The sequence below is a fragment of the Heloderma suspectum genome, chromosome 1, assembly GCF_057233095.1.
Source record: "Heloderma suspectum isolate Gila_16-S chromosome 1, 16-S_ref, whole genome shotgun sequence".
Classification (NCBI taxonomy): domain Eukaryota; kingdom Metazoa; phylum Chordata; class Lepidosauria; order Squamata; family Helodermatidae; genus Heloderma; species Heloderma suspectum.
In genome coordinates, this window is record NC_139458.1 from 72,954,480 (window position 1) to 72,974,324 (window position 19,845).

Below are 19,845 nucleotides of genomic sequence, written 5' to 3' on the forward strand. Positions count from 1 at the left end.
AAGCGCAGAATGGATTTTCTGCTGGTCAGCTATCATGTGCTTAGTTATTTGGCTAGGTGCCCTATTTGGCACCTAGCCAAAAATATTTCAGTTCTGTAATGGTGCATTTTAGTGGGATTGTCTTAAATAATCTATTTTCTGAATGTCATTTTGTATTTCTGTTGCATAATCTTTTTAAAAGTCTTTTAGCTCTACAGTGATTTCTTTTAGGTTTGAAATGTAGAAATGGAAAATGTGCTGAAAGTTTCCCCTAAGTGGTTTTAGATTTTCAAATTAATTAGATGCCACCTATAAAACTATAAATTCTGGAGTCATTGAACAACATGCATTTTAGAGAATCTCCAAGCTATGCTTGTTCCTATATTCTCATGTATTCCCCATTTTCATAGGCTTGGCATTTCTGTCGGTAGACTCAGAGGCTCTGTTTGTATTTAGCTTTGTATAGCACAATGTACTTACTGTTTCACATCCTACTGTGTATAATTTGCATACATTTATTCACTGATTACAGTACATAGAATAGTAACTTCTTATGAATAGTTTTCTATAATTGAATGTAATAGGAGGAGAGGGAGGGAGTCTATGAAAATAAAGGTCAAAAAGTGTATTTAATCCCACAGGACACTGGAATTAACAGGTGTTTTTGCTAAGTACCAAGAGTCCTGTGGTCACTGACAGTGAATGTGCCACTACTAAATTCGCAGCTAACCTTAAAATATTTTCAATTTCTTATGACGTACGTAGGTCAGTCTCGAGGACCTCAACATTTTTAAGGATTGTTTCATTTTTCTGAAATCCTCAAACAAGAAAGGAATTTGTGAAAAAGAAACATTTTTCATATGTTCACATTTATTTGTAACATTTTATTTTGGAAAGAAAAACCAGGGACAGCTAGAATGCCCTTTCAAGAGCATACTATGTGGCTAGTCTGACACAGTGGGTGTATTCGCACATCACGGCAACCCATCATGAGTGACAGGCTACACACTGCAAATAACCCACAGTGTATAGTTTGTGCACCCGACAGACGATCAGGCTTGCTGTGGCTTGTTTTCCCCTCTTTCCCCCTTGGTCCTCCGCCCAGTATCCCAGGGTCCTGTGCAACTTGTCTGCCTGTCCCAACAGCCTCGCAACTCTGATTGTGACCCCTTTTTGGTCACCGGCTTATTTTTTCTTTTTTCTTTTTCTTTTGTCAGTCCTTTGAAATAGCGCTATGGGGGAATAGCACTATAGCACGATGAATATTTTTTTAAAAAATAGGGAAAAGCAGCGGATAAGATGAAACAGACCAAGACATTGATAGAATGGGGAAAGTAGTCATATTGTGTTTTCCCATTGACAGAATGGGAAAACACGCACAAGCAGTACAATGTGGGGAGAATCGAATGACTGACAGCTGCCAGGGACATTGTGTTGGTGGAATTACTGTCTTATCTGGGCACATGAGGACCTGCTTAAAATGGCTATATATTTTAAGTTGAAAGTATTTCACATGAATTTATTATTTGTATCTAAATCTTTTCTGTAATTATTGTTTCCACAAAAACGCATAAAGTTGGCAGCAATTGGATTTTGTGGGGCTTACTTTAGTGTTTGCGAATTTGCTTAAAATTGAGTATGACAGCATTAACCCATGAAGATGAATTAGAAAGGTTAGGCAGGCATATCATAAGTTTAGATTAGGGTTTCTCAAACATCTTTCTTTTCTTGAGCTGCTAGCCTACATGAAGAAAACATTCTATGAGTCTCCCCAAGTGTAACTAAGAAAAAAAATAAAAGAGCAACAGCTAACCTAGCCCTTTCTCTGGTCTTTCCCAAAGAAAAAAGATAAGATGGAGTGAGAAAGAGTGTGTGTGTGTGTGTGTGTGTGTGTGTGTGTACATATGTATGTATGTATGTATGTAGAGTTTTAATACAAATATCCCAAGAAAATAAAATCTGTTAAAAATAGTCAGACCATACTCACTGAAAGGTTTTTTAAAGAACGTACATTTTTTTTCCTGAGAATTGTTCTCTCCTCCCCAGGAAAGTTGGGAACAGCTGGTATAGAGCGACTTGTTCTTGCTGTATTCCATTTCAGTATCATTTCTTCCTGTTTTCTGCCTGGATGAAATAACTTTTCATTACATTTTCCTGCTGTTTTGCACTCACCGGTTTGTTTTTTTAATTCAATAGGAGCCTCTAGTGAAATTCACCTTCAAACTCTTACTCTGTTTTGTTTGCCCCTTCCCCCGCCCCACAGATAAATGGCCATGCCTATATAAGATAGCATTCCTGGCTCCAACACTACTTCTGGATATCAGGGTGTCAGTGTATGCCACTTGCCCTTATATGCCAAATAAACACCTTCTCCCTTTGTTAGCTTTTACTTACATAGCATGGTAGCAGTCCAAGAAAAATATAGATTCAGTACATCATTAATTGGCTAGAGTTAGGGCGCTTAGAGCTGGCCTAGAACTTGGCTGGTTTTGCTACAGCTCAGCATGAAAGAACTTCTGCAGTAACTATCAAGTGTGGATCCAGCTATGGTGTAGCACAAATAAAAAAAGTTTAGACTCCTTTGCATTAGATTCTATAGTAGAGATCAAACATTTTGTCCAGAGACCAAGTAACGGTTTTAAACTAGGTTGTATACACCTTACCAGGACTTAGTATTTGGGATTATATATACTCGGAGAGAGAGAGATGTTTTATGTTTTACAGTGTAGCATGATTTTTATTTGTTTAAAATATTCCTTGGCTGCCTTTCAGGGCAGAAGCCCTCCCAAGGCAGCTTACAGCAATAAAATACATAAAAACAGTTAAAATATTAAAAGCGATAAAAACAGCAATAAAAGCCAACAATAAAGCCAGCAACAATGTTAACAGCAGTAACAGCAGCAACAGCAGTCATAACAAGAGAAGGCCAAGATAAAATAATATGTTTTCAAGGCCTTCTTACAAATCTGCAATGACGGAGTGTGGCAGACCTCCAATGGCAGCTTGCTCCAAAGGTGTGGGGCCACTGCAAGAAGGCCCTTTCACGTGTGATTGCTCACCTGACTGCTTTCACGGGTAGGCAAATGAGAAGGGCCTATCTTTCTGATCTTATAGTGTGGGCAGGCTGATATGGGTGAAGGCGGTCCTTCAGATAACTTGGTCCCAAACTGTTTAAGGCTTTAAAGGTCAAAACCAGCACTTTGAATTGGGCTCGGAAACACACCAGTGCAGCTGGCGCAGTATAGGCATTATGTGATCAAATAGTCTTGCTCCCACCAATACTCGGGCAGCCACATTCTGCACACGTTGGAGTTTCTGAACTGTCTTCAAAGGCATCCCCACTTATAGTGCATTACAGTAGTCCAGCCTGGACGTCACTAGACTCTGGATAACTGAGGCAAGACCTGTCCTCTCCAGATAGGGCCGCAGTTGGCGTACCAGCCTAAGCTGGTAAAAAGCATTCCTAGGGGGTGTTTCCACCAACGATTTACTCGGGTCGTTAGGGATACATGATTCGAAGCCAACACGGATTTATCAAAAACAAGTCCTGCCAGACAAATCTGATCTCGTTTTTTGATCAAGTAACCTCCCTTGTAGACTGTGGGAATGCTGTAGATATCATATACCTTGACTTCAGCAAAGCTTTCGACAAAGTGCCCCATGATATTCTGATGAGCAGACTAGCTCAAAGTGGGCTAGATGAAACAACGATCCGATGGATCCACAGTTGGCTACAGAATCGGACTCAAAGAGTGCTTATCAATGGGACCTTCTCAAACTGGGGAGAGGTAACGAGTGGGGTACCACAGGGCTCAGTCCTGGGCCCAGTGCTCTTCAACATTTTTATGAATGACTTGGAGGAGGAGGTGCAGGGAATGCTGATCAGATTTGCAGATGACACAAAATTGGTTGGGATAGCTAATACTTTGGAAGACAGAAACAAAATTCAAAGTGATCTGGATAGACTGGAGCGCTGGGCAGAAAACAACAGAATGACATTTAATAGGGATAAATGCCAAGTTCTGCACCTAGGAAAAAGAAACCAAGTGCACAGTTACAAGATGGGGGATACGTGGCTCAACAACACTACAAGCGAGAAGGATCTTGGAATTGTTGTCGATCACAAGCTGAATATGAGCCAACAAAGTGATGTGGCTGCAAAAAAGGCCAGTGCTCTTTTGGGCTGCATTAATAGAAGCATAGCTTCCAAATTCTGGGAAGTCCTAGTTCCCCTCTACTCAGCACTGGTTAGGCCTCATCTGGAGTACTGTGTCCAGTTCTGGGCACCGCACTTTAAGAAGGATGCAGACAAACTGGAGAGGGTTCAGAGGAGGGCAACAAAGATGATCAGGGGACTGGAAACAAAGCCGTGTGAGGAGAGACTGAAAGAACTGGGCATGTTTTAGCCTTGACAAGAGAAGACTGAGGGGAGATAGGATAGCACTCTTCAAGTACTTGAAAGGTTGTCACAGAGAGGAAGGCCAGGATCTCTTCTCGATCATCTAACTAATTTGCACCTTCGTTACGGAGAAAGGAGGGGAGAGCCTGGAGGGAGGGAAGCCTCTCTTATTGGCTGAACAGCCCCTGCCAGTCAGATGACTTTCACTGCAAACCACCGCCCCCTACCCGGAAGTATGTTATGTGAAGTGACTTAGAATGCTGCGATGCACACACTCTGCACACACTCATGGAGCCTTGCCCGGGCCAAAACTGGCTCCTAGAAAAATGTGGGTAAGCGACTCCAGCCTTCTTCTGATATCGTGGAAACACAGCCCTGGACACCGCAGCCACCTGGGCTTCCCCAGTAAGCTCAGAGTCCAGGCGGACTCCCAGACTGCGCACTTGGTCTTTCAGAAGGCGTGCAACCCCATCTAAGTAAGACCAGTTGTAAACCTCCAGCCAAAGTAGTTGGTTTCCCAACCCACAGTACCTCCATCTTGTCTGGATTAAGTTTCAGCTTGCTCATCCCAAAACAGCCTCCAGACACTGGTTCAAGAGTTCCACAGCCTCCCTGGGATGTGCAGATGGAAATGAGAGGCAGAGTCGAGTATCATCCACATACTGATGACATTTCAGCCCAAACCTGATGACTTCCCCCAGAGGTTTCATGTAGATGTTAAAAAGCATGGGGGACAAGATAGAACCTTGCAGCACCCCTCAGACTAATGGCCATGGGGTGGAACTGGTCCTCCAGCACCATCTTCCGAGAACGCTCCTCCAGAAAGACCAGAACCACTTTAAAACTGTGCCCCAAGCCCAATCCAGATAAATGATCCAGAAGGATACCATGATAGATGGTATTGAAAGCCACTGAGAGGTCCAGAAGAACCAAGAGGGTTGCACTCCCCACATCCATTCCCCAGCGTAAGTCATCAACCAGGGTGACCAAGGCTGCTTCTGCCCCATAACCAGGCCTGAAACCTGATAGGAATGGATCTAAATAATCAGTTTCATCCAAAACGTCTTAGAGTTGTGAGGCCACCATACACTCCAGCACTTTGCCCAAGAATGGCAAATTTGACACAGGGCAGTAATTATCTGGAACCATAGGATCTAAATTTGGTTTCTTCAACAAAGAACTCACCACAGCTTTTTTCAAAGCTGCAGGGAACTCGCTGTCCCGCAAGGAGGCATTTAACACCTTAGAGGTCCAGATATCCAGCCCAGCTCTGGCAGATTTCACAAGCCAGGATGGGCAAGGATCTAAAGGGCAAGCAATAGGCCTGAGTCATCCAAGCAGTTTGTCAACATCCTCAGGTTGCACAAGCCAAAAGGTATCCATAACATGACTAGATGGTGCACCAGCCCCATCCATACCAGACTCTGTCTAAACAATGGTATCCAAGTCAGCACGGATACGAGCAATTTTATCTACAAAGTGTCTGGCAAATCGTTCACAGCTGGCCTTTGAGGGTTCGAGTGCCTGTGTTTCAAGGCCTATGCCCAAGAGGACTTTAACCACATGAAAGAGTTCTGTTGGATGACACTGAGCAGATGCAATGGTGGCAGAGAAGTAGGATTTCTTAGCCACCATCACTGCCACAGAATAAGATTGCAAGTGGATTCTTACCTGTATTCGATCATATTCGTTATAAGTCTTCCACCATTTCTGCTCTAATGATCAACACAGTTGTTTCATCACCCTCAGCTCCTCAGAACACCAAGGAGCTGACATGGTTCTATGACTAGGTCAAGGAAGTTTGGGAGCGATCATATCGATAACTCGGGTCATCTCCTCATTCCAAGCAGTGACCAGGCTCTCAGCAGGACCACTGGCTAAGCCTGCAGGAAAATCCCCAAGAGATCTCAAAAATCCATCTGGATTCATCAGTCTCATTAAATTTGGACCCCTACCCCTGCAGAGGTTACAGGTGGCTTGAAAGTCAAAACTGATCAGATAATGATCTGTCTGTGCCAAAGGAGTCACTACTGGCTTCCCCACCCACAGATCATTTTCTCCCAATCCAGCTCGGAAAACCAGGTCCAGAGTGTGTTCCTGCCACATGTGTAGATCAAGTTAGTATTTGAGACAGGCCTATGGTTGACATGGTGGCCATGAAATCCTGAGTTGCTCCTGACAAAGTGGCATGAATATTAAAGTCCCCCAAGACCATAAGCTTTGAGGTCCTCAACATCACACTCAAGACCACCTCAGTCAACTCAGGCAGGGAGACTGTTGGGCAGCGGGGTGGGCAGTACACCAACAGAATTCCTATCCTGTCTCAGGTGCCCAGCTCCAGGTACGGACTCTCAAACCTGGCTGACTGTTGGATAGGGAATCCGGCCCGGGGGATAAAATCGCTATAGACCAAGGCTACCCCCCTCTCCGCCCCTCTAGTCTAGAAATCCTGGCAGACACGTTTGAGAGAGATTGACTCCTCCCTGTTTATCCAACCAGGTTTCGGTAGCACAAGCCAGGTCGGCATGTTCTTCAGCTCTAAGCTTAGAAATAATATTTCCTTTCTGAGTAGCCAACCTGGCATTCATCAGCAACACCTTCAGGCTAGAGGGGGCCACAGGCAATCTACCAGAATTACTGAGGTTGGAAGGCAGCTTGGAAGGGGATAGAGCATGCGGGTGTCTCAATCACCTTCCCCTCTCCTGATGATGTCACCTCCCACGTATGATAATGGTATTGTAATTATATGTTCCCCAGTAGTGCAGCACTAGCCCTGTTAATAGTAATACAAGGGTGAAGCCATCATGCTGTATGTACCCAATACACTAAAACACACATTTGCACCTGCCTGATCTAAAGTAAATCAAATGTGACTTTTGCTTTAGCAATGGAAAATTCCCAAACTCTCCCACTTTTTTATTTTAAAGTTACAAATCCTAGATTTTGTGTGGGCGCTGAATGTCAAGTTAGTACCATTATCCTAAATCTTAAAAATATATTTGTTAGTAAGTGAACATTAAATTTCTGAAGAGACAACATTTGGAGGTATTAATAAAATAAAATGAGAGATCAGGATGATTTTTAATATTTCACCATAACTAAAAGGCATGCCTCTGAATACAAAATGCTAGAGACAGTCAACAGGGAAGACTATTGCTGTCATGTTCTTCTTGTGAGATTTTCAGGGCTATTTGGCCAGCCACTGTTGAAAATAGAATGATGGATTAGGTGGACCTTTGGTATGTGTGTAATAAAATATCACCGTGAAGTAAACTATATGGACATTTATAGTTAAAAGATACATATGCTGTGTTTTAAGGGCCATTTGAAGATTAAATATTGTTACAGGGCGTATGCTAGGGCAGGGATTTCTAACGTTTTTGGGCAGGTAGGCACGTTTTATGAACTTGAGCACGCTCCGGGAGAGAACGCAGGACAGGAAGGCCTGGCGTGCTATGGTCCATGGGGTCACGAAGAGTCGGACACGACTGAACGACTGAACAACAACAACAAGGCACGTTTCAAGTTTTGAGGGTCATAGGCACTGTCACAAAACGGCTGTCATGGTGGCCATGGCCAATTGCAAAACATCCATTTTCCAGAAGATAAACTGATAAAGCTAAAATAAAAGTAACTTGCCCAAGAACCTGAATATAAAGCAGAGGAGAGCACACAAAAGCACTTCTTGAATGCAGAGTTTTTTGCACCAACATCCATTTTACAGAGAGCAAACTGCTGAGTCTCAGAGACGAGTAACTTGACCAAGATACAAGTAACATGGCCACCCAGGATGCTTTTCCCAACTCCTAGCCCTCCAGGATACTTCCCCCGCCCAGCTTATCTTTCTTCTTTTGCTAGACATATTTCAAAGTGAAGTTTTGGTTTGCAGCCACTCACCATTTTTATATTTTATGGATGCCACTGGGGCTCATGTGGTGCTGGTGCGCTGGTGCATCACTTTGCAACATCCAGCAACATTTAAAAATTATTTTTTAAAAAATCTTTAAAAAATCAAGAAGGCCAGGAAGCATGGTGGGCATTATTATTATTGTGATTATATTATATTTATTTGTACCCTGCCTTTTCCCCAGTACTGGGACACAAGGCGGCTTACAAAAATTAAAACATATGAAAATATACAAAAGTTAAAATATAAATTAAACAACAATTTAATTAAAATTATATTAAAACAGCATTTTAAAACAACATTTTAGCAGCTTACCCCCAGGTGCCAACTATGTCCCAAAGGCCTGCTGGAACAAGAATGTTTTAGTCTGCCTCTGGAAACACATCAAAGAGGGAGCCATCCTAGCCTCCCTGGGAAGGGTGTTCCACAGCTGTGGGGCAGCCACCGAGAAGGCCTTCTCCCGGGTTCCCACCAAACGTGCCAGTGACAGTTGTGGGACTGAGAGAAGGGCCTCCCCAGAAGATCTCAGGACATGGGCAGGTTCATAAGAGAGGATACGGTCTTTCAGATAACCTGGACTGGAGCCGCATAGGCTTTATAGGTCATAGCCAGCACTTTGAATTGTGCCCGGAAACAGACTGGAAGCCAGTGAAGCTGTTTTAACAAGGGAGTTGTATGCTCCCCATAATCAAGGGAAGTGTCGATGGGCATTGGGTGGTAGGGCCTCATGGCACACTCCACAATCTGTGGCATAGGGAGGATGCTTTGAAGTAGAGCCTTTGCTAGAGTACAGGCAAAAACAAGGAACAGGAGAAAGAGAGTAACAAAAAGACTGGGCCTCATTTCCTTCACTAATAGGGTTGCAGGGTGTGGGTGGGGAGAACAGAAGCTCCAGCCACGGAGCTCCAGCCATAGTGGAAACAGTGGTTCTTTCAGCATATGTGGGTATGGGTTTCCTTGCTTGTTTCCTGGCTGTCAAAGGTGTTAGGGTGGCTCTACAGTTCAGGACAGGTCCTAGTGAAGCTCCATGCTCCCAAATTGTGGAGCTAATGCTTCCTTCCTGGAGTTCTTCCATCAATGCTCGCTCTCGTACATTCTCTCCATCCCAACCCTAGAAGAGAGGAGATGCTTTCATTTTGGAGGGTTGGAACCTAGTACCGCTTCCTTTTCCATCCTTTTTCCTTTTACCCTGGGAGGTAAGTTTCCCTGGGAACTTACCTCCCAGGGCTAATAGCAGCTTGGGTTGATGGTGGCAATTTTTGTTGGCACTCATGGTGGGGAAGAAGAGGTTAAACCTCCCTTCCCCATCGACCGTGATTCCAAAGAATTAGGGCCCCCTACACTTAACAATTACATTTTTGAAAAGCACTGATAGGATTCCAAGTGTCTCATTTAGCACCATTTAGTTTGGTGCTCAAACGATTTGCAAACAAAATCATCTCTATTACTTGGTTTGCAATCTGTAGTTTTGTTATAATAATATAAATGAAAACTGGCTGTCTGTCTTTAAGACATGAGCTGAGGTACAAGGGGCACAGCAAATAGAACTTGCTTCTTAATTTAATTCTGCATGTAATTGCATGATAAAAAAAAAAAATCATGCCCATTGTGGCGGGGTTCCCCTCTCCTTTAAATAGGTTATTTGTCTCTCTCAAGAGCAATCTAAGCATGCTGTTTTGCAGACCTAAAGCACATCTGGTTCACATTTCACAGAACTAAGTCAAAGTGTTTTTTGCAGGACATATTCCACACTACATATGCAATGAACAGCTGAAATAACAAAATATATCCTTCATTTGGGAGCTCTTAGAAAAAAATATGACTAGGGAGGCCTCCAGAAAATCTCTGTCAAGTTTTTTAATGCTTTCCTAATAGACTGTGACACATTATTGTAAGATAGAAAATAGCTCAGTCAGTACTTTTTTGGGGAGCCATTTATGTTGGCTAAAGAGAATGCAAAGACTAATGGGTTGTATCCAGTGGTGGCTTTATGCTAGCAGAAAGCATTTCTGCTTGTGCAAGGCAGGTTACCCAATTTTCACATATTTTCTCATATCCACTGCAGCACCCCACACTCCCCTAAAGCTGAGGGTTAGGGGACCATCCACATACGGTTTGTAGGGCTGTGGTAAGTTGGGGGTATCGGTGAAAATTGGGTGCTCTGCTTTGCACAAGTGCTTTCTGAGAGTGCTGTGCTTTTAAGATGTGCAGAACTCTTTTTAGTTTTATGGAGACCAGTTTATTTACAGCAATGTACAAAAAGAAAGAAAAGTAAGTATATACTGATAGTCCCTATCCCTATTCATTTAATATCTCCAGTGCAGTACAGGGTGATCCTCGTACAGCAGTGATGGGGACAAGTGGCTCTCCAGTTGTTGTTGGACTGCAACTCCCATCAGCTTTAACTAGCATAGCCAGTGGTAAGGGATGATGGGAGTTGCAGTCTAATAACATCTGGAGGGTCACACATCCCCCATCGTTGTTGTACTTGCAGATTTCTCCATGCTATTACAAACAAAAAAACCTCCCATATGCAGCAGCCCAGCTTGTGCAAGGCATTCTGGTATTGATCCACAAATCTGCCAGTATATTGCCCATGAGAGTCCCTCTTCCACCCCTTTTGGTGAGAGAGAACTCCATACAGGCATCCTTTCCCTCCAATCAACTGTGCTTGGAAAGAAGAGGATGAAATTTATAGGCATTACAATCCTGTTTCTAAATCTTTGGGTAGAGACATATAGTGTCTTTGAGCATCAGATGATGGAGTTAAACTCTTACTAGCTCCTTTACTGAAGTGCCCTAAAAGTTAAAGGTCATATAATGGAGGAAAAGAAAATATCTGTCCTCACTAAGCATATCAGAGACAGTCAACACATAATAAAGTGGTTACTTCAAAGCCTAAGACCCAAGGCTACAAGCTTCTTTTGTTTCATAATAACAAAATATGTAAGAAGGAGTCCCTTGTGACCTATAGCCCTTTATATAGTTTGAAATTTGTCTATTTGGAAACATATGCAGTTCTACTGGCTGTGAATCTGCCATCCTAAAATATAATGTATGTTTGTCTCTCTGTTGCAATGCAAGTAGTCCTTGTATTATTTGCTAATATACCGTGAGTAATTGGTAGTATGTACCAGGCTTTGTGGCATCCTAAAGAAGAGAACTATATAGAGAATTATGTGATTGCTAATCTCTACTTGGAACTCATACAAAGATGCATCTCTTTGCGTTTATGGATTTGATCTCCTTTTCTTGGCTGGTCAGGAATAACACCTCAATCTCTTCCTCTGTAGTATTGTAGTAAGAGGATGAAGGTGGGGGGATACATTTTATTGCAGTAGCAAGCCTTCTGGGAGAGTGTTCCTGGATACTTGGGTCTGGGCAGCTGCTAGAATCACCAGCTGCATTTTTTTTTCATAGCCAAATCCAATTCCATAATTTAACTCATACATGCAAATATCAGAGCCACTACTTCATGCAGTACATAGCATCAGTGATATCACCACTCTCAAGAAGGAAATCGGTGGGAGGGACAGCTATTAATGATTCATCAATGGTATAAAAACACATTTTACATTATGCATTGAGACTAAGGTGTCAAACAAAAAGGCAAAATGCCAGTTTAAGTTTGTCATTGCCTTGGCCTTTAGATGGAACAGTACGTGGCAAGATGCCCACACAGTTACATGTCTGTTAGCCCCAAGACATGAAACTGAAGTATGCATAACTATTAACTGCATTGTGTCACTTGCCCTTATAGAAAATAGATAACCATATTCATTTTCTGAACAATTTCTTATTCTCTAGAAATGTTAGAGCAACTTTCTATATCATTAAAATTTCACTTTTCTAAACTAGCTTTGCTGTGTACTTGAGAATACGTTCTGCCTTTTGAAGGAGGCAGCATAGAAATAGAAACAAATAAATAATTAGTTGTTGTTTTTTTACTAGCATAGCAACAGCTGTCTGTGAGGGTGGCAGGGACAGCCTCAGGTCTTTACCCAGGTCTTTACCCTGAGAATCTGTTGAGAGATGAGGCAGACAAAATGTTTCCTTGTCTATAGTTGGATAGCATGGTGGCAGAGATGTGATTTGATGTCCCTTAAGTCAACCATAAATTCTGCAGTAGGAAAGCCATGATATTATTTCCAATCTCCAGAGCCCCATTCTAGCCATACAGCTAATGGGATTTTTTCTATAGATTTATCTGTTGGAAAGCAGCCTTCTATTCTGTTTCACTATTTCCTGTTTAATTGAGCAAAGAAGTGAGGAGCTGAGGATTGGCTAGAATTTCTGGTAAGTGTAGCCAGTCATCTATTTACAGGAGAGACAAAAATGCTCCAAATTGACCACAGTCTCACTCTTTCTTCCTCATCATGAATAGTGTAATGTTGCTTAAATAAACCCTAGTGTCATAGCAGAAGTTTCTTGCTCAATTAATGAGTATAATGGGTTTCGCTGTGTTCTGATTGCTGCTTTCTTTGCACATAGAAAACCTTCAGCTGGGATTAATTTGGTATTCCTCATGAGAGTTAGCTTGCAGAAAAGACCCTGTATCATTGAAATAAAGCTATTAGTTCTTCCTTCCTGCATTGGTCTTTTACCTTTTTAATAAGAAAGGACCCCATTCTCTACACCCTTTCTATAAAGATTGCTAAGACTTTTTATCTTTGGCTTTTATTATTTTGATAGAGGGGATGGATTATTTATTGTCTGTCTCGTCAGTATGGCTAGTTTCATCAGAGGTTATGGTATGATACCGGTTAGTAGTTTTATTTATTTATTTATTTATTTTATTGACTTTAAATATGCTGGCCATAAACATATATCCTCTGAGCCACTCACAGAACAAAAAATAGAATAAACATTAGAAAATAGAATAATTTAAAACAACAACAACATGCAGCATAAAAACTTGCTTTTCAACCAGGACAAATAGAATCATTTAGGTCAAATTATAAGGTAAAACACAATTCAAATAGAGTAGACTCAGTTTTGTTTTCCTAGTAGGCTTGTTTCCTTGAGGTTTGAATTGTGATGCTATGTGGTCTTGTGCACCTTATCTGTTGCAATAATGTATCACAATGGAAATGCCACCAAAATATCTTTGAAAATGTATATCTGTGGTAAGTGTTTGAGAATAGGGCATTTCAACAAATGTGGAACATATATGAAAACAAATTTCGAAGAGCAGCAGCAGGACAATAAAGTATGTACTTTACGAAGGCTGGAATCCAAAGAGTTGTAGGTGGAACATAAGAAGAGCCATGCTAGATCAGACCAAGGGTCCATCTAGTTCAGCATTCTGTTCACACACTGGCCAACCAGCTGTCAACCAGGAACCCACAAGCAGGGCATGAGCACAAGAGCACCTCCCACCCATATTCCCCAGCAACTGGTACACATAGGCTTACTGCCTGTGGTACTGGAGGCAGCACGTAGCCATCAAGAACCACCCAGAGAGCTTCGGCTATTGGGTGGTATAGAAATGAAAATAATAACAATAACAATAATTAATCAAGACTAGTAGCCATTGATAGCCTTATCCTCCAGGCATTTGCCCAACCCCCTTTTAAAGCTATCCAAATTGGTGGCCATCACTACATCCTGTGGTAGTGAATTCCATAGTTTAACTATGCACTGTATGAAGAAGTACTTCCTTTTACATCCTGAATCTTCCACCAATGAGCTTCGTAGGATGACCCCAGGTTCTAGTATTTTGAGAGAGGGAGAAAAATGTCTCCCTATCCACATTCTCCACACCATGCATAATTTTGTAGACCTCTATCATGTCTCCCCTTACTGTCCCTTTTTCCAAGCTAAACAATCCCAGCTGTTGTAACCTTCTCTCCTAGGGGAGATGCTCCAGCCCTTGATCATTTTAGTTGCCTTTTCCAGCTCTACAATATCTTTTTTTAGGTGTGGTGACCAGAACTGTATACAGTATTCCAAGTGTGGCCACACTATAGATTTGTTTAGGGGCAGTATGATATTGTTTTATTCTCAGTTCCTTTTCTAATTATGCGTAACATGGAGTTTGCCTTTTTTACAGCGGCCACACACTGGGTTGACATCTTCATTGAGGTGTCCTCCACAATCCCAAGATTTCTTTCCTGGTTGGTCACCGCTAGCTCAGATCCCATCAGGCTACACTTGAAGTTTGGATTTTTTGCCCCAGTGTGCATCACTTTACACTTACACTGAACTGCATTTGCCATTTAGGTGCCCATTCCCCCAGTTTGGAGAGATCCTTTTGGAGCTCTTCACAATTCCTTTTTGTTTTAATCACACTAAATAATTTGGTGTCATCTGCAAACTTGGCCACTTCACTGCTCACTCTTAATTCCAGATCATTTATAAACAGGTTGAAAAGCATTGGTCCTAATACAGATCCATGTGGGACCCCACTATTGAAGCTTTCATTCACGTCCCAGTGCTTTTTCTCTGACTACTAGTAACTAACTACCAGTTTTTTTCAGTGGAAGTTGAGTATCAAACTCGTCCGAGTCCATTCTGCAGTCTTGACATTGTTAGCATTCTCCCCCACCCCCACCCTACCTTTTTTTTAGACTGCATTATCTCCTTCACAGAAACCAACAATTTAAGTAAAAGCAGATGTTAAAACAGTGTTATAAAGTAACATCCCAGACTATATCATGCCCAAACCAGGTTTCCACCACTATGTTTTGTCACAACTGAAGGAAAGCCTAAAGGCCAAAAGGCTGCCTTTGATCTTATTTTGTAAATCAGTTGTATATATGTGAAGGGGAAATCTCTGGAAAACTCTAGTTGTAATATTTGAGAGTGTTTTGGTTTAAAATGAGAAACAGAGGAATAGTTTGAAAAGTTCCTAAAAACAACAAATTTTGACTGAACAGCTCCACAACTTGTGCAAGAAAAGGTACCTTTTTCCACAGCCAGTCTACATGATTTTCATAATTCTGTCCCAACATTTTATTATATTAAAATATGTATGTTATAGTATTAACCTCAACATTCCCTGCTAGACTTACAAAAAGATGAATGAGACAAATAAAATATTTTGCAAATTTGCTCAGCCTTCTCTCTCTGCTGCCCTGCCCCCCAGCATCATTTACAGATGAACTTTTCATGTATGTAGCTAAATCCGTCATCTGAGGTTTGATGGAATAGCAGGTGACTTATTCCCTTTGTGAAATAGTCAGACTCATTTATATTTTATACTTTTTTCATCTTTTACTGCTTTGAAAACATATGGTTTCCTGTTGCCATGGGAGTGAATCTTTTTGCTGTGCTTCATTTATCATTATGCAGTTTTGAAAGGCACTGTTATTCAAGTTATATTTCTTATCTACAGCTAAGCTGTACTTAATATATTTTGAACATCTGTAGGACAACCATATAAGTCAAAATTTGATAATTAATGCAAAATTTAGAGCAGATGTAAGAAAACGTCTGAATTCTGTTTCATGGCATCAGCTTTTATAGTCCATTAGGGCACAATCCTATGGGGATAGTTGGACACCTCCGAACTTGGAGGCAACCAACTATCCAATGCAGGGTAGGTGGAGGGGATATTCTCCTTCGTGCTCCAGCCACCCTGCACTTGTGGCTACATGGCTGGTTTCGGTTGACTAGCTGGAGCGGCTTGGAGCGGGGCGGGGGGGGGGAGGCCAGACGGCACATAGGAAGTGTCATCCTGGCATTTCTACCATCCCTGCCCCACTGCGCCCTTTCCCCCTGCTCCACGGTGCTCTTATGAGTGCGAAGCCAGGGACAAACTGCTCCCTATGAGGGGGTGGGGAGGTGGTGTTCTGGGAACTGACCTTGGAGCGCTGGCTCCAAGGTCAGTTCCTGAAAACCAAAAAATCCTATGGCTGTCTAGCCACTGTCTAGCGACCATAGGATTGCACCCTAATTCTCCATTCTTTGCACTCTTCCCTTCCTCAGTGCTCTGCATATTCTTTCAAAGCTTGTATCTTGGAAACAGGATTAGTTATGCAAAAGAAAGCAAATATATAGAAACAAGTTGAAACACATATAAAGTTACGAAGTGTTTGTAGGAGCAGTGTTGGTGGAAGACTTCTGACAGCAGAACATTGCTGTTCCTGTTACAGTTGCTAGAATGTGAAATTGGAAAGTTATGGGAGGGCTGATTCTCTTATGGATTGGTGACTAGTTAAAGAACAGGAAGCACATTAGGAATTAATGGACTGTTTCACAATACAGGGATGTAAGAAGTGGGATACCCCAAGGATCTCTGTTAGGACTAGTGCTTTTTAACTCCTTCATAAATAATCTGGATTTAGGGGTGTAGTAAGATGCCCAAGTTTGCAGATGACACCAAATTATTAAGGGTGGCAAAAACAAGAAGAGGCTGTGACAAGCTACAGAAGGATTTTTCCAAACATTAAAATGGCAAATGTAGTTCAGTGTAAGTAAGTGTAAAGTGATGCACCGTGGGCAAAACATCCTACCTTAATATATACTCAGAGGGGGTCTCAGCTGGTGGTGACTGACCAGGAAAGCAGTCTTGGGATCATGATGGATAGTTCAGTTAAAACATCTACCCAATGTGTGGCACCTGTGAAAAGGGTGAATTCCATGTGAGGAATCATTGGGGAAAGGACTGAAATTAAATTCTGCAAATCTGTGGTTCAACTACACATGGAATACTGTGTGTGGTTCTGGTCACCATATCTCAAAAATTATATTGTAGAGCTGGAAAAGGTGCAGAAAAGGGCAAACAAATTGATCAAGTGGCTGAAGTAACTCCCACATGAGGAAAGTTTGCCCCGTTTGGGGTTATTCAGTTTAGAAACAGGTTAGAAGGGGGAACACATGATAGAAATGTACAAAATGATAAATAAGGCTATCACTGAAAACTAGTCATGTTGGCTATATGCTACCTCTAGTATCAAAGGCTGCATGCCACTGAATACCAGTTGCTCGGGAACAACAAATGTAGAATTTGGTGCAGTCCTTGGATTTTTTTTATGAACAAAATATTGTTGCCTTTGCAAAGAGCTGATCCTTACGCTCAACAAGAAAAGCATTGATATTATCTCTGATCCCACAAAGAATTGACATTTTGCTTAGGGTTAAGATTTTTTTTCCTGATCTAATACAAATAACCAAGTTGCTGTTAATTTATTAAATGTGTGTATGTTTTCACGCTTGAAATGCAGCTAATTATTTTTCTTGTAAAACTTTTCATCTCTTGCTTTCTGAACCAAAATATGATAACAAATTAACAGTATAATCTTATGCATTTTACTTAGAAGTAAATCTTCTTATGTTTAATGGGCCTTACTCATGTGTAAGTATACATAGGATTCCAGCCTAATTCCCATACGATTTTTTTTCCTGAGCTTGGGAACAAGTTGATGTTTATCTAATGTATTCCTTTTGTTGTGCGCCATTGACAAATGTCAATATTTATAGCTATATAAGATACAAATGACCTGGGTGTCATGTAGTATGCAGCAAATATAAATGTAGAAGTTATTTTTTAACTTGCATGTTTTGAGAAGCAAAAAGGAAATGATATTTTGCACAGTTGGAGTGAGAGATGAAAGCCTGTAAAGAAGAGACTAGACAGCTTTGCAATGTTTAAGTCTCACAGTAGCCCTGTGTGCTTCATATGCAGAAGTTATAATGGACATAACCAGAGGTGTATATCATAATTTGGTTGTTGTCAGTGGAGGCTGGTGGCTCTGATGTCAGTGGGCTTAGAGAGCCCCTTTAGAGTTCTAGCTGAAACTCAGAGCGGATTTACCGCCCCACTGACATCTGAGTCACCAGCCTCTGCCCCACCCTTCCTCCAATAGCCTCAATCCCCATCTCTTTCCATTTCCCCCAATTTCATCCTTCCACCCCAGGACAGATAACCACTTAATAATTTTGTAAGGACATTGCTCCTCTTGTGACTTGGTCTTCTAGCTTCTAGGAACCAGTGAGTATTAAGTACCCTTTGGTTCTAGAGCACCACCAACAAGGGAGTTAAAAGAGGAGTTGTTAGCTGCCCCAGGAATAGAAGCTATCCTTAAAACACTCCACTTTGCAGTGCGAAGAATATATGCATTTGGGGGGAGAGAAGTAGAAGAGTAGCTACCATCAGTTTTTCCCAATGAGAACACGGCGCAATGCTAATGGTGGCGGTTCCTCCTGTTCCTCCCCTTCTGCCTTCCACAAGGCTGGAATGGCCCCAAGCTGGATGCATGCGCTCTGACTGACTAAGGAAACATAGAAGCTGGGTGTTTTAGCCTACTCCCTCACTCAACTGGTGGAGAGATACTGCACAGAAGCAACAGGTGCACTAAGCTGCTGCTGGGGGTTTTCCCCCTGGAAGCTCACTGGGTGACTTTGGGCCAGTCACAGACTCTCAGCCCAACGCACCTCACAGGGTTGTTGTTGTGAGGATAAAATCGAGTGGAGGACGATAATGTAAGCTGCCTTGGGTTCCTTGCAAGAGGAAAAAAGGTGGGGTATAAATGCAATAAATAAATAAGACTAAATAAACCTAGCATTGTGCAGCATCTGCTGTGTCTGTAGTGGGGAACTGTGCCTGATCACAGAGTGCAATTTGACTTACCATAAGCCACCAGTGCCTAATTCCAAGCCTAAACACAAATAGGTTTTATTCTTTATAAGATAAGAATGCTGAGTGCTTCTTTTAAGGAGAATTAAGTAGTTCTCCAATTGCAGGCCACATTACCCACTGAGTAATAAGATGACTTTTTAAAAAATCCAGAGCTGTAGCTGTGTTAGTCTGTGCAACAAAAACAACAAAGAGTCTTGTGGCATCTTAAAAACTAGCACATGTATTCTGTCATAAGCTTTCTTGGACTGTAGCCCACTTCATCATGAGCTATAGTCCACAAAAGCTTATACCAAAATACATTTGTTAGTCTTTAAGGTGCCACAAGCCTGTGTATGTGTGTGTGTGTATAATATTTGGTATGATAATTCGTTGTTGTTGTTCAGTCGTTAAGTTGTGTCCGACTCTTCGTGACCCCATGGACCATAGCACGCCAGGCCTTCCTGTCCTCCGCTCTCTCCTGGAGTGTGCTCAAGTTCATGGTAATTTAGGAGATTTTAATTCACTGACATTATTACTGAGAAGTGCAGAGATTGCCTTATCTTAGGAATTTTTCTCTCCTATTTCTCTAGTGTGTAATTTAATGCTGTTCTTAATGCACTGTCTATAATTAACTTGAATCCAGTTAATGACCTGTTCTTCTTGCTGTCAACTATGCTGTAAAGCTGTTAAAATTAATGAAATCATGCCCCAGTTCTAAAACTATCAGATCTTTTCTATGCTCTAATCAAGCAACCTCATTCCATACGTTCATCAGGGTGTTCCATCTGTTTTCCCTGTCCTCTCAGCTCCTCCCCTTCAAGTGGCTTTACCCCCACCACATGCAACCAGAACGTCTCACCCCCAAGCTCCTTTACCACTACTACATTGTAGAATGAAGTAACTTCCTCTGTAGCTGTCACAGACTTGCAACCTCACATATTGCTTTCAGGAATTATTGGGGCAGGGCTGGCACCTGACCCCAGTAAACCTGTGGCATAA

The 19,845-nt window shown here is 41.9% G+C and overlaps 1 protein-coding gene across 1 annotated transcript in view; it reads left to right on the forward strand.

The window, feature by feature from the left end:
* STARD9 (StAR related lipid transfer domain containing 9) overlaps window positions 1-19,845 on the forward strand; it is a 173,519-nt gene that overhangs the window by 46,755 nt on the left and 106,919 nt on the right. The window lies entirely within an intron of this gene.